Source organism: Ammospiza nelsoni, chromosome 4, assembly GCF_027579445.1.
Source record: "Ammospiza nelsoni isolate bAmmNel1 chromosome 4, bAmmNel1.pri, whole genome shotgun sequence".
Lineage (NCBI taxonomy): Eukaryota > Metazoa > Chordata > Aves > Passeriformes > Passerellidae > Ammospiza > Ammospiza nelsoni.
The window spans coordinates 30,585,017-30,600,720 of NC_080636.1; the positions used below are offsets into that span (position 1 = coordinate 30,585,017).

Consider the following 15,704-nt stretch of genomic DNA (forward strand, 5'->3'; position numbering starts at 1 on the left):
TTCATTTAGTACAGCAATGGATCCATTCTCCTTGTTGATGATTATTGAAGAGTCTATTAAAAAACATCCATCTGTTTTTTCTTGAGATGACTGACTTTATAACAGCAATTCTATTTGAAACCAGTGCTTGTGTACCATATTCACCATTTTGGTATTTATTACCACATGTTGATGTAAGTTAGATAACTAAAAAGCAGTTAATCTATGTGTTCTTTGCATAAGGTTTAAGAGCACACAATAATGATTACACACAGCATGAAAAAAACCCAAAAATTTTGATTAAAGTGTAGCAATTTGAGCTCTAATGCTCAACTGACTCCCATTTTTCAGCTATCCATGGTACCAAAACCCCACAAAGCTTTTGGAAAATATGCACATTGACTGCCACTTTTCTCCTTTCCAAATATTGTCAAGAATTTTTAATTTTGATCTGTGATGAATAATTCATTCAGCTTCTTGTTGGGAGTTGAAATAAGTTACTTAGCTGTTCAGAAAGCAATGTTCAGTGTTATAAGGAATGACAGTGTAGTGTTGGTATAATTTCCTAATCCTTTAACTATTCCTTGGATATCTTTTTGTATTTACATAAATACTACTTTTAGGAAGGTTAATAGGAACTTATGTGTGTTCAAGAAAGATGAATCAAATCTGAGACAGGTATGAGGAAGGCTCCTGGGACAAAATGGAGAGCACACCATAAGTAAGTAATGCTGAAGAGTTGCATTAACCTTAAATTAAGGGAGATTAGAAATTATTTTTTATCCATATACACACAAATAATATATAGGCTTTGAACAACAGGAAGACTGAAGAAAAATGTAAGATAAATGACAGTGTTGGCACTGGAGCAACTACATTATTCCTTGGTAGAAATACCCACTACTTCTGGAATACTCAGGTGTTCCAATCAGAGTGGCAGATCAAATTCATATTTGATTGGACAGGTCTTCAAAACAGAGTTTACCTTTTTTATATGACATGGTTGTAAAGCTGTGCATTGGACTCTTTGCTCTTTTGCATCCTTATACTTGAAAGTTATAAAGTCAAGAATGTCAAGGGTAGAAAAAAGAAAATTTATGACACCAGGAGAACAATTCAGCTCCCTTCTGTGTCCCATACATGTGGAGAATGCATGAGATTAAAAAAAAAAAGAGGGGAAAAGAAGAAAATCATTGTATTTTCCAAGATTGTGTCATTGGGTATACAGATGAGATGGCCAGGTTAAGTATGCTCAGGCAACCATAAATCATCTGGCAGAAATAATTTTTTGGTCTAAACCTCTCTTTTTTAATGCAAAATCATCATGCAGTTTTACACTGCTATTTGTAAAATAATAAATAATATCTTCCTGTACTGAACAATAGCTACTTGTCCTAGGCACTTGAACTTCATCTCCAGCTGTGAGATAATGAAAGACAATTAGCATATAAGAAAGGGGATGGGGAGCAGCTCCTTAGTCTGGGAGTTTGGTAAAGTTCGTATTTCCCTACTGCCACTTGCATCTTTTCTTTCAGAAGCGGTGGCTCTCAGTGACAAAACTGGGCAAGTAATGGGGACACCAAACATGTCTTTAAAATAGTTGTCGTGGATTATCAAGATTTTTTTCTAGTCCTGCAAGTGAGGGAAAAGGAAATGGACACAGATATAAGTATCAGGAATATCACTGGAGATAAGAAAAGACATTTTCTAAAACCCAGGGAGTTTCATCCTCCCAAGAAATGGATGCAGATAGACTTTGATGAAGTGTGCAATAAGTAGAATAGGAGGCAGCATATGTTTTGGAAATATACTAGCAGTCTAATTCCTATCTCACACACACACACATATTAACTATGGCCACTGAGTGACAAATTTTAGGCAGTTTGCACTTAAGAATGATAATGAAATATGTCTTATATTTGATGACATGAATTTTGTAGGCACACAGTTTGTGGTGAATGGGAGTGGGGCTGTGGCCGAGCCTCATCCCCAGTGGGCGCAGCTGTGAGCAGCAGGTGAGCAGCACTGACAGCAATGAGCCCTGGAGTGCCCAGGGCACTGACCAACCTCCAAAGGGAGCAGAGGGCACACAGGTGCAGTGCATCAGCCTGAGGGTATAAAAGGTGGGGCTGAAGGACAAGGGCAGATGCTGGCAGCCTTCTGAAGTGGAGTGGTGTTACTCTGTATGGGTAGGTACTTGATATCTTCTGATATGGTGTAGTGTTGCTCTGTATGGGTTGGAACATTCTGAAATGTTTCAACGCATACCTTGTGTATTGTGGTTGTCTTTTGTGTGGCATGTGCTGTGACAAGATTTGATGATAAAGCCACAAAAGGAACATACATTATTTCCACTTCCTGTCAAGAGAATTTGGTATTCAAGTCTCCTGAAAGAGTTCATTTTGACGAGACTTAAATGGATACATTTTTGACTATTTTTTAAAAAATTTCTCCATTTGAAAACTGCCTAATTTTATGGTTTGATATTGGCAGCATGTTATTGTCCTGTTGATTTCCTTATTTTCTGTCCTGTTGATTGTCCTGTTGATCTCCTTATTTTCTGTCTTCTTCCCTTTTGATTGCATACCCCATGCTACTTGGGCAAAGCTTGCTTTCTCGGCTGTGTTTGCTGGGGGAGACTATCTGCTGTGGAACATGTTTAAAATATGCATTACGTTCTTCTTGACATGTTAGCTGATAAGTGTTGTTTAAGATCAAAGGTGTCTTATTTAGAAAAAGTCTTTTTAAGTGCCCTTGACTGTGGGTTAATAGTGCTATCACTTAATGGTACTTGTCAGTGAAGGCAGCCCAAAGGATTTGTAAGAGATGCAACTGACCAAGAATGAAGGCCAGAGCAAAAGAGTGTGTGGCAATATTTGAAAGTTTCTCTTTCATGGGAAAAGAGACAAGCTGTTTAGAAGCAGATTGAATAAATCTTCCTTCATGTCCTGAGAGAGCTTCTAAGATATTTTATTTAGAAAAATACAATGGGTCTGCTCTTTTTGGTTTTCAAGTATAAAGAAAATTAATAATAGGAAGGACATCCTGTTATTGAAAAGAATCTGGGTGTACGGTGCATAGGATTTATGGTCTAAAATAATGGAGATGTATTTAGCTGTTTCAGTCCTTTAATTGTAGTAGCCTATGCAGGGTTCAGCTTGGATAATATGAATCCTGTGGCATAACATTTCTCACTGCTCTCCACGCAGAATATTTGGATGTGCTGTCCATTGTTGCAAACTATGGCTGTGAGTCACCTGACAATGTGGACCAGCTCTGTCCCTGGAATAACTCTGCTGAAACCCAAACAGTTAGCTGTTGAGTGAGCCTTTCCATTGTGTGCAGCCCATACAGTTGCTTTAAAGGTCATGAGAGCTTAATTAACTCTCTTTGGATTTTCAGCGTAGTTTCCCTTTCACTTACAGTGCTTTTCTACTGATTGGTAACATACATAAACATTGACCATGTATTGTCAAACCCTTCTCTTTTTCTCTTTGTTGTGTGGCATCCCTTTTAATTACTAAAGCAGAAAATCATATATCATTGTTAATAATGTCATCACTTTGTCCTTTTGTTCCCTCTCACACAACACTTTTGGTACATTCTGTCCTCCAACAGAGAAGTATGAGGCATAAGCATCTTCTTTAGCCTTGATAGAAGAACAAGTAATACCATTAACATTAAAAGGATTTCAGCATATGGCTTGAAGTTTCCCCAGAGATACTATATAAATTTAATTGAAGTCATCATTAATAATGATCCTTTCCTTCACCTAAAACCTTGAGTTAAAACAGGAGAGCCTTCTCTTTGAATGTATGGTTTCTGCAGATGCGTATATTTCAACTGTCTTTTAATTAATTTCTCCCTGACGAAAAAAGTGTGACTGATGAAAAAAGGGCAACTTAATTAGTGAAAAAAAATACGTATCATACTTTTGAGCTTTTGTGAGGACTGTGTGGCACCCTGGGTAGTCAGCAATTAGACTGGAGGTTTAGCTGCAATGATTTGAAACTTTAATGCTCCCAGTTGTCTGCTCTTCTGCCAGACACCCCTATCTTGTTGGTAGAAGTGGGAGAAGGGGCCATTTGCCTGTGTGTTGACTATTCCAGATTACAGTTCAGCACTTCATTGCTTGTAGTCACTGTTGGACTGGGATGTGTCCTGGTCATGCTAAGGTACAGTCAATCTGCCTTATCAGAGGGAGTTGAGAGTAGTGTTGCTGGAAGCAAGAACAGCAGAGGGCTCTGCCCTGCTCCAGTCTCCTCTCAGACTTCTTTAATGTGCAATCCTGAGAGTAAAGCAAAAGGTCTTTTCTTAATTTGGGTCAGCCAATCTGAGCTAGATAACTTGAGCAAAACCAATGGAGTAGATTAAAAAGTTAAAAGTAGAAGTGTTAAAAGTGATAGCGTTTGGGGAAAAAAAGAGTAGGCTGCTAGCTGAAATTAAAGCCAAGTTGAGCTTTGTTTTTCATTGTGCTTTTAGCTATTGCTAGTTCATTTGGGTTATTCAGGAATTGAAAACTACTTGGATTAAGACTGAGAAAGATTTTCTTCAGTGTACACCAACATTTGAAGAATTGCATTTTCTTACTTTATGAGGCTAAAGTTTTTTTGCCTTTTGTGTAAAAAAACCAAATCTGACTGCCATTGTATAGGTATCTCTTGGGGTAGAACACCTTTAATACAAGAAAGACCTTTAAAACAGCAGTGAAATGAAAGCTCATTGTAGAAAGCCAAAGCAAAACAATTCAAATTAGCGAAGTAACTTTAAAGGAAGGGTGTAACTCCAGGAACAAAATTCTGTGAAAACTGATCTTCAGTTTTCATGTCTTGACTCAAAATTGGATGTTGATCTGACAGATAAATTGTAGCCCAACAGAAGTTACATTTATTCAAGTGTGAATTGCAGACAACATTTTTCATTAAATTAAGATAGCTGAGTAAAATTTTAAGGCCTAGTATATAGAGAAAGTCACAGCAGATCATCTACTGAGTTATTCTGATTTCAGTATCTCTATATGTGTGCAACTACTTAGAAAATGGAGCAAAGCAATGAGATAGCAATTACAATTTTATGAATAAACACCTCACTTATGTTATGATAAGCCTCTCAATGTATGTGCAGCTGGTCTCTTTCTAAGCTCATTTACACCCATTAAATGAACCTGATTTAACCTCGGGTGAAAAGAGTGAAAACCCTGTTCTTCCCTGCTGATTTTAATAAGCAACTCCTACCCTATTGATGTTGTTGATATAATATTGTGTATCAGATAGGCAGGGGGCAGTTGATATTAGCAATTTTCAAGTAACACTTCCAGGAAGACAATTTCAATAAAATGTAGAGAGTTTGCACGCCATGATGAAGGCAGAGCAATCAATACTTATACTTGCTTGCTGGTACTTTCCTCTCACTCTTCAATATTTCTGAATTTTCATAAGTCTCTGGCTCACCCAGGATTATACTTATCAGTAGTGCCACCACCCCAGATAGTGTTTCATTTTCAACTTTCCAGGGTTGTTGGAGTTGACATTTTCTATTTCATTTTTACAAAAGGCATATTTCATCTGATTTTATCCACTGTACCCTGTAGTGTGCTGCTACTGCCTGGCAAAGCACACAGTTGGCTCCTAGATGTGCCCTCTCATCTCCTAGGGTGACATTCTTGTCATGGAGTAAACATTCCTCAGTGGACAGATCCTTCTAATTTCGGTTCCAGAGTGTCACTGGTTGACACATCACAGCTCTGACTTGAATCCCAGCTGGTGATGAGGCTGGATACTGAAGCCCTCACTTGGCTGCAACTCTTACACAGTGTGTTGTACAGCTATATAAACTGTACAGCATAGGCTCAGATGGGTAGGATGATATTTTTTATTTACAAATAATAACCGAGTTTGAATATTTAGTATTTCTAGTGGAGTAGTTGTCTCCCTTCTCCTTGCTTCATTTTTAGTTGGGTTAAGTGTGCTAATAAATGTGACACTTGTAATGATTTCTAACTGGTCTGTGTCACATTTTCTAGCCTAAATTTCATGTAAACTTTTAACTGTTTAAGAAAAAATCTATTCTGATATTACAAAAATTTATGAAAATGATTCTCCTGTTTTCTGAGCATCTGTCTTGAAAACCTGATGTTCTAGTTTTTATAGCATTGCTTTGTAAACTTATTCTAAAGTTCCTGAATTAGGGACGTGAAAGATCACAATTACATTTTTTATCAGACAGCTATATCAGAACAAGCAGAAGTCATAGGTGTACAGAAATATCTATGAGGTGACAAAAGCATGGGCCATGCATCAGGCCAGGATAGGACAGCAGTATGGATGAACCTTGTTGTGATTGTGGATGTTGGGAAACACTTGCAGGTGAGCTCTGGTCAGTGAAGTCTGTGGAGATAAGCATGCTGTGATGTTGTGCCTGTTTCTGTTCAAGCTACAAATACAATCTTGTCGGACTGGAGTTTACATTTCTAATTTGATCCAAAACTTTTTTTTACTTTCACTTAGCTTTGTGCTTGAAAGAGGAAAGATGAAAAGGTAAACCTGATGGCACAATTTTGAAACGAAGCCATTAAATCAGGAAGGAACTGTGCTTTCATTGAGTAAAGATATTCTATCTCTGAATCAACAACTAAGTGGAGATGCATCTAGTAACTATTTCAACCTTCCCTGCCTCAGTTTAATGTACAGTAGGATAATTCTTTTGAACAAGTTGTTTTAAAGGATTTTTGCTTATTTTATATGATATAGTGTCTTCTTGTCCATAATGAACGTAAAATAAGTAAAAAATACTGAATGGGAGTCACCTGATCTAAAAGACACTGGTCTAAATGGTGCTGATGGATCATGGTAACTCTACGTTTTTGTCATTAGTGAATTTCAAAAAGCTTTTATAGCAATGAAAGCTGTAGTTTTGCTGCTACTTGCCCAATAGGAAGTGTATTAAAAGGCTGCATCATTTTGTGTGGCCCCAAACCACTAATTTCAAGAGTGATAGCTTTTTTTTCCTCCTTGGATAGTGTCAAGCAGCAATTGAGTTGTGTATTCACCTGTTCATATTACCATATATCATGGTCCTTATCACCATATAATTTAGTAATTAACTTCCTTTTTAGGCAAAAATAGAGATGTATTTCTTGACCAAAGGTGTTTCATTTGAACATCTTCAAGGATAGTCTTGTATTGGCTGAGCAGGATTTCCCTGTGTCTGTGTAGTAAAAGCGAATTAACCCTTTTCACAAATGCCAGTGCAAGTCTAGTAAGTTAACCCTCCAAAAGAAAAAGTGTATTTTATTAAAGAAGTAAATACCAGGATGTTTTTTATTGCATTTGAGTGGCTGCTTTCCAATACTTTGCTGTTTCTGTGTTGAGCTTTAAGGCTATGGATTTTTTCCTCAAAGAGCCAACAGTCCTTAGAGTGACTGGTTTTGTAACAAAATGGCACAAATCATCTTTTAGCTCTTGCTAATTTTTCTGACTTTTTCTGGTGTTGTTGAGATCTGCTGAAGTGCTAATAACTAGTTAGCTGACTTAGCTGCTTTGTCAGCTGCTGCATTCAGTCTTCACCAATGAGCTTCACTCAAAATGAGAACTGTAATAATGAGAAAAAAAATCAGATTATTTCAACAATTGGTTATGGTGAGTAAGATGGTTTAAAATGTCTGTTCTTGCTTCCTCACACACAGCAATCTCACAGTAGGACTTAATGAATAGATGTGAAAACACACTGTTCTTGCTGCAGGAGTAAGTCTGGACAGGCTGCCAAAAAATTTTGGCAGAAAAAGTCTTAGTCTTTTGTATAGGTCAAAAGTAAATTCTGTTGAACATTGTAACACATTGCGAAAAGCTGCTGTCATTTATAATTTCTACTGAAGGACCCTGTTGCCTTAGATGTTTTAATGGTCTGAATGAGTGAGTAATGGCATAATAATTAATTACCTCTTATGTAAGGTATTTCAGCCAGAGGTTTCAAAGTCATGGTTATGTCAGAACCCAAGTACATTAAACCCCAATGTGGATTCTTGCTTTGAGGGGTAAAGTAGTTTGAAATTACCAAGGCTTTAACTAAGAAGGATTGAGCAATAGAGAATCAAGGCCACTTTATTTCTCTCTGAGAGCACTGGGAGAAGGATGTAGTGCATTTTAGCTTGTGCTCTTTAACTGCCTACCTGCAGTGAACATATTTTAACACTCCTAAATGCCTTGTGGGACAAAGAAGCAGAATAGTGTCTCAAAGCAGGGACCTTGCTTCTTTTTCATCTGCAGATGATTCTGTAACAAATTGTGGACAGTGAGCAGTTGCATTCACTTTCGGTAGATTTTCTTTTTTGCACTCTCATAAAGAGGTTCTATGATTTAAGACCCATGAGTTTCAGCATGGTTCTAACAGCTGTAGGCTCACAAGGCTTGCTCATGCTAAATTAATTTAACAGTTATTATTGCTTTTGTAAAATCATTAGCAATGTGATATTAATAAGAAAATATGGAAATGTCATTAATGAGTAAGTGAAACAGAATGGGATGCATGATATATGAAATCAAAAATTTCTGATAAAGTCAAAAGGTGTTCTTTCTTTCACTTTAGTGGTGTTTGCTTTTGTTCAGCTTAGTAATTTAAAAGGTGCTAAGTTTTTATGTAATTCCTGTAAAATACCCTAATTAAATAAAGTACTGGAGAAAATCCCTTCTAGCTATTAATGGCTACCATGCTGTCTGATAAGTACCAGCATCAAAATAACACTTTACAACCCATGAGAGGATACATAAATCCATCAAAATTAGGCAAGGATTCCTATCTCATCTCCCTGTCTTCTTTCTACAAGCAGAAATGAGTCAAGACAAGAAACTAACCACAGAAACATTATTTAAATGCTGTCCTTTAGAATTTCTGTTGAAGGACGGTGTTGCATTAGATGTTTTAATAGTCTGAATAAGTGTTGATCTAAAATGTTTATTATCCCCAGAACACAAGAGTCTCTGAATGTCTGTGGTGAGTTGACCCTGCCTTAATGCCAGCTGCCCACCCAAGCTGCTTTGCCATTGCCCTCTTCAGCTGGACAGGGGAGAGAAAATACAGTGAAAGCATTTGGGTTGGACAAAAAGCAATCATTTGCCAATTGTCATCGTGGACAAAATAGACTTTACTCAGGGAAATGAGTTTAACTGATTCTTAGTCAATCAAATCAGGATAATGAGATATAAGCCCATATCTTGAAAATCTCGTCCCCCACCCCTTCCTGCTTCCTAGGTTTAATTTTACTCACAAATTGCCTACTTGTTCACCCCTCCAGTGGCTCAAGTGGACAGAGAATTTAGGTTATTGTCAGTTCATTGTCTCTTCTGTTCCTTCCTCCTAAGAGGAAGGGTTCTTCACACTCTTCCCTTGCTCCAGCACATGATCTGTCCCATGGGAGACATTTCTCCATGAACTTATCCAACTGGAGTCCTTCATACAGGGTGCAGGTTATATGAACTGTTCCAGTGTGGGTCTCTTCTGTGGGGTCACAAGTCCTGCCAGCAAATCTGCTCCAGTGTGGGCTCCTCTCTCCACAGGTCGTGCCAGGAGCCTAATGCAGCACTGGCTTCCCATGGGATCACAGCTTCCTTTAGGCATCCACCTGATCCAGTGTGGGGTTCTGCCTGTGGATCTCTACATTCCTGTTGTCTTTCATGGGCTGCAGGGACACAGCTGCCTCACCATGCATCTACACTGGGGGCTGCAGGAAAATCTCTGCTCTGGTGCCTGGAGCACATCTTCACCCTCCTTCTGCACTGACTTTGGTGTCTGCAGAGCTGTTTTGCTCAGTGTTTTGACTCCTCTCTCTGCCTGCTGCTCATGTTTTGTTTTCTTCCCCTCTTGTTAGCTACATTATCCCAGAGGTGCCTGCCCTGTTGCTGATGGGCTCAGCCTTGGCCAGCAGTGGGTCTGTGTTGGAGCCATCTGGCATTGGCTCCATCCGGGAGGCTTCTGAGAGCTTCTCAGAGAAGTCAGGCCTGTAGCACCCTCTCTATCAAAGCCTTGCCAAGCAAATCCAATAGAATGCAGAATGCCTTTTGTAAGGGAAGCATAATTTTGAAGAAAACACATGTTTCTGTGAATACAAGGTTAGCCAACCTTCCCCTGCATACTGGTGCAAAACAGCATCTCAGCTTTCTCCCTGAAAATTGTCTCCAGCTACTGCCAGTTATCTCTTGGCAGCATTTATGATACTGTGGTAATTTTAAAAGACTGAAACAATATGTAGTATTATGTTTTTCTCTGTCCTACTGTAAAGAGACACAATTTTCATATTTGCAGAGAGATTTTTGAACTTACGCGTGGAATGTCTGACTTCCTAAAACAGATTTGGCTTTCTTTCTGTTTAAAACAGAACAATAACATTAAATCTTTGAGTTTTCTTGAAAGCCAGGCCTAGGTATAATTTAGGCATATTTAAGTAAACACTGATGACTAAAACATAATAGTCCCATCTAAGGTTGCAGGGCTATAGCTTATTTTAAAGAATAAGAAGTCCATCTATTTTGATTTTTTTCCATTCTAAAATAATTTTGTTTCAGATGCTAAATATATGTAAATCCCATTAAGCTTAACTATGGTTATGTGGTTCAGAACACCATCTTTGCCAGCATGGGTATCCTTTAGAAATGGAAACCCTGTTTGAAGACAGTTACAGCATGTGTTTTCCCAGCTGGTAATGTGTTAGAAATGCAACCTCCAATATGCAGAGCTATGAGAATTTATGGCAAGTGAATTTGGAAGTGCCTCTAAAAGAATTGCCACAAGGGGCTTCAGATTGGATATTGTTTAAACCTTTCACTGCCTTGTGTGAAGTCTGCAGTACTGAGGAGATGCTGAAGGGATGGGAAGGAAAATTGTATTAATTTGTGTAGTCCCGAATGAAAACTTACCTCAAGACTTTGTAGACAACAGTATTAACATTTTAAAACTACTTACTTTTGCATAGTTTGCATGACTGAATATCTGTTGTTTAGGAGTAGAAATCAGTATGATTTGTGAGATGTGTTCACAATTCACTCTATTTTGCCATTTAAGAAACCAGCAGCCTCCTATCAGTACTGCATGTGCACTTACCTACTTGACTCCATCTCTCTTTCTTCTTTCTATGTACTTGTAAGGTCGTGGTTGTTCCAGGGCTCGTTTTTCCTGACACATACACCAACAGATGGAGTGAATAGAGGAGATAGGGTTACCATTGTGGTAACATCCCTTTATTCCATAAGTATATTCAGAATTATGATATAGAACTTACTGCCAGCACAAATTTCATACTCATGTAGCCTGTCTTCTGAATTATACTTCTGTGAAGCAGAGCAGAAAGCAAATTCAGTGCTTTAGCAAAAGGACATTTAATTAAGCGTGGATGTTATCTGGTCTCTGTCAGTCTGAATCATGAACAAAACCTTTCTACTACACAGTACAAAGTTGTTCTCAGATTTTTTTTTTAAAAACCTGAGATTGATGGCTTTGTTCCTGTCTTAGAACAAGAAAATGTCAGGGTAGATTGTTTGGGTTACAGGGTTGCAGCTCTTAATTTTATATTTGTTTCTGCTTTAATTCTTCCTTTTGCAAATATCATACTGTAATTAAATAACAAGTATCTGCTGAATTACTGAAGAAGTATTGCACGCACATCATCAGTGATTTTCTCACAGTTTCTTGATCATCTTAAAAGGCTTTTGCAAATAATCTTTGATGTATTATACTAAGTAAAAATTTTGGTGTTTACAAAACAATTAGGTATTGAACTTCACTATGGCAGATACTGACTGCTAGAACCATGTTTTGTTACCCTTGTGGAAGAGCATCAAGATCCTTTTTGTCCTTAATTTTAAAGCACTTAAAACTTTATCCTCCAAGTTCTTTACACTTGAAGAGCACATTCAACAGGTAAGGTTAACAGTAAAATAAAGCCTAAAATCATATTAGCAAATTCAGGATCAAGGGCCTTCTTATAAATTGTTTCTTATTCAGTATACTTCCAGTGAGATCAATGACTACTAACATTATTGCCTTTACAGTGAAAAAGAAAACGTTTTTCTTCCCTTTGGCTTTCTCAAAGCATCCTTGTCAAAGCACAATCCAGGGAATTATGTGAGACGTATACAGGCTTCTTTTTTGTGTTCACTTTAATTGGAGTGTGTGGAAACCTCGAATGCTGCAATGATGAATGTGCTACAAAACATGGATATTAGGGGGCTATAGGTTTCCAGTAAATCAGGCTTCTTTCTAAGCACTGAATTTGTAGCCTTCCTGCTGGGCTGAGTAACAAAAGCATCTGCTAGTGTGAGCAGAAGTCATTTTTGTTTAACCAAAACTAAAGATGGAATCTGGTTAGGCTAAATCAGGGTCTGAACCAAGTTGTCATGTACTTGCCACACATCAATCAAGAGCTTTTTGTGGTTTTTGAAAGAAGTATTTTTTTGTTTTTCTCATAAACCATGCCATTTGTTATTGGTCCTCTGTATTGCTTCATTTGTATGGATTTCAGAAATCCCAAAATAATATGTATAAGGCTTGACTTGCAATTTTAGTTAGTCTCTGGTAGGAAGCAGTAAAAACCTGATGTAGAGAAAGGGTTCCATTACTTTGATAATTATTAAGGAGCTCTGGTGAAATATGAGAAGATCTAGTTGTGCAGGGAGACATTTCAGTCCAGCCTTGGCATTGCAGGTTATTACCTTTATAAAGAAGCCCAGTGAACGTATACATTCTATAGGCATGTGTATGATCATGAAGCTATTAGCTAAGAATAAAATAGGAAGATATAAGTGGAGGAGCTGTTGGTTTAGTGAGCAGAATTTGAGGAAAGTTGGAGACCTCTTAGGAACTTCACAGGGGAATTTTGAAGGAAAATTAGTTACTGGGCTTCCCCTGCAGGAGGGAAAATAAAAACCCATGAATGGATCATCTGAGTGTAGGCATGCAAGGAGCTCTGCAGGCAAGGATGACAAAGTAATTTTTAAAACTCTCAAAACACCAGGCAATGCAGCTTACCTAGTAGAGCCCTTTGAAAACATGAGGAGAAAACTGAAGAATCAAAGGAAATTAGTAAGTTAGACCTGTAGGAGAGAAGAGGTAATTTCAGAATTGAAACAGATGATTTCTATTTCCCACTAACCTGTGGTCAAAGTAAGAAGGGTTCTCTTGTAAGCTGTTTTGTGACTGCCAGGAAAAGAAAAAATTTCCTTTGGTGATGATGACTTGTATTAATGTCTTTTTAGAGTTGTGCTGTTCCTCTTATGCTGTTTGTTCAGACCAAACTGGATCTGCAGCCGTTTGTACTTAATTTTAACCTTGTTATCCTTTTGTGTAGAATGGATCCAAGCTAGCTGGCATACTTGACTCACCAAAGAATGGTACAACATTTCATATTTTTGAAAACTTCTTGAAACATCTTTATTTTCCTGATACCTAATTGTCTTGAACAATAAAACAGTAAATAGGAATCTTGCTTAATTAGAAATAAGGTTGCAAAAAATCTAGTAGAGTATAGGGGAGATAAAGTACAACTATTGCTCTCTGGTACTTGAATTAATAGGTGAGTTTAGTAATGGTTGCAAATACTGATCACTGTAAACCAGTTTTTGTTGGATTTAAGGTGACAATTATGAACAACTCAAGCTGTGCCAGCTGAAATGAAGGCTGAGATATTTCAGATGCATCTTGCATTTAAACTTTGCTAGAAATAGAAATGCCAAGAAGAACCAGCTGGGATGTATGACCTGTACATCAGGCATGCCTTGTGGACTTAAGATTTTTTTTTTTTTCCTACAAGACCTGCACTTAATTTTCTTTTACTTTGACTTAACTTGTCCATCTCTGTCAAATCTGTCTACCCATTTGACATAACCTTGTCTCTGATGTATCGGAGGAGCAGACACTGCAGGAGATGATGAGAGTTCCAGCCTATTCCCTTAATGCATATCACATTAAAACTCGAGAACTCTTGGGAAACTGCTGAAACTACATGCTTGTCCACGCTGGATCAGAGCACATATGCAATTTCCTGGCATTGCTCACTCATTCAAAAGAGCAGCACCATTTTCTACTGACAACAGGCTAGGCATCTTTTGCTACTCCATTATTAGTTCATACAAATTGAAGGCTTCAGAGTAAATTAGTAACTGTAAATTTTTAAAAAAATCGTAAGCATATTATGTAATAGTACCAACAGAAATAAAATGCTAGGCATTTATGTGAATTTATTTGTACAAAAGAAATTGCAACTTGAACCTTATCTTTTTAAAAAATATTTTTAAGAAATCAATTAATTGCCCATTGATCATATCCCATTATTTTTCACTTTTATGGAGCTTGTAATCTGTCTCTAATAAAAACTGTGTTCATAGAAGCTGAAAAATGTCTAGAGAATTTCTACCTCAGATCAAATAGGAGGAAGAATATGAAATGATTCTCAAAAGACTTGTGAAATTTCCAGCTCAATTTTTAAACCTTACTGCTTTCATGTATTTGGATGAACAGCTGGAATTTGGAGTTCCAGATGGGCCAAACTGGAATTTTTCTGCAGTTCATTTTCAAGGAACTGGTATTTGGCCCATAATGTAAACCATGTTTTAATCTTAGAAAAATATGGAAAACGGTGATTTTTTTTCCCTAGCCTTAAAAAGAGATCTTCAACCCCAGAAAACTAGAAAAATATTGAAAAACAAAAACAACTAGAGAGAGGTTGAAAAAAAATCTAATATTTTGGGTGGGAGAAGAAATATATGAGGAAGAAAATGTGACTTGCAGGGGTGCATTGCATAAAAAAATAAATACATGCTTAAGCGAACAAATAAAGCTAAGTGTAATGTTTGCATTTAACATCTACATAATAATGGAAACAATGGTATTTTTAAAGATGTAGATTTACCATTTTATTCACACATTATAATGATAATTCCATATCATCAGCTCTACTTATCTATGAATGTCTCACTTCTATGTTAAAGATAAAATGTTTACACACCATTCATTGGGGGGTTAGTCCTTATTTACAAAAAAGCTCTTTATAAAACTACAGAAATTATACCTAGCATCTCTTCACTACCCAGTCTGATTTCAGCAAGATCTCTTGCTAATTCCTGGCATTCCAAATGTGATACTGTTCCTGAAGGGTCTTCATCTTACTTTTTTCAATGGGAAATGGTGCCCATGAGCAGAAAAATAATATTGTTAAGCTGGCAGTTAATCTATTTTAGTATTCTGAATTTTGGGTTTTTCTGCCAGGTATATATTTCTCATTTAAATAGAGATGGTAGAAAAGTCATATTCTGCCATTCTTTCCTTTACCAGGCAGTATTTATTTGCTTGCTTCTTAGTCTCTTTAGGGTGCCCTGCATGTCTCCAAATGTTTTGGAGATCAGGTCATCCTCACTGCCTTCATGCTAGCAATATGGTTTTTGATGAAGGTGCTCTGTAGTCTCAGAGAAGATGACTTCAGTGAGTGGAAGCAGGTCCTTACATCACTGCAGCACAAATAAAAATCATAGCTCAAAAAGTGAAATTGGAATCTGTCTAAGGCTGAAATTGTGGCTGTACCTCACTCTTATTTACAAGCAGTACTTTCATTTCCCGTATGTTATTTAATAAGATTTTAGTAATCCAAATGTTCTATATGGAACATTACTATGTAATCCATGCTTATGACCTGCTCTATATTTTGTATGTCATAAACAGCTCTACTCCTCTTCTATAAATCAGTG

The 15,704-nt window shown here is 37.3% G+C and overlaps 1 long non-coding RNA gene across 1 annotated transcript in view; it reads left to right on the forward strand.

The window, feature by feature from the left end:
- The first annotated feature begins 2,131 nt into the window (after window positions 1-2,131).
- Window positions 2,132-15,704, forward strand: part of LOC132072838 (uncharacterized) — a 36,181-nt gene continuing 22,608 nt past the window's right edge. The window contains exon 1 of the long non-coding RNA XR_009418408.1: window positions 2,132-2,168. This is a non-coding gene — a long non-coding RNA (uncharacterized LOC132072838). The remainder of the gene's footprint in view (window positions 2,169-15,704) is intronic.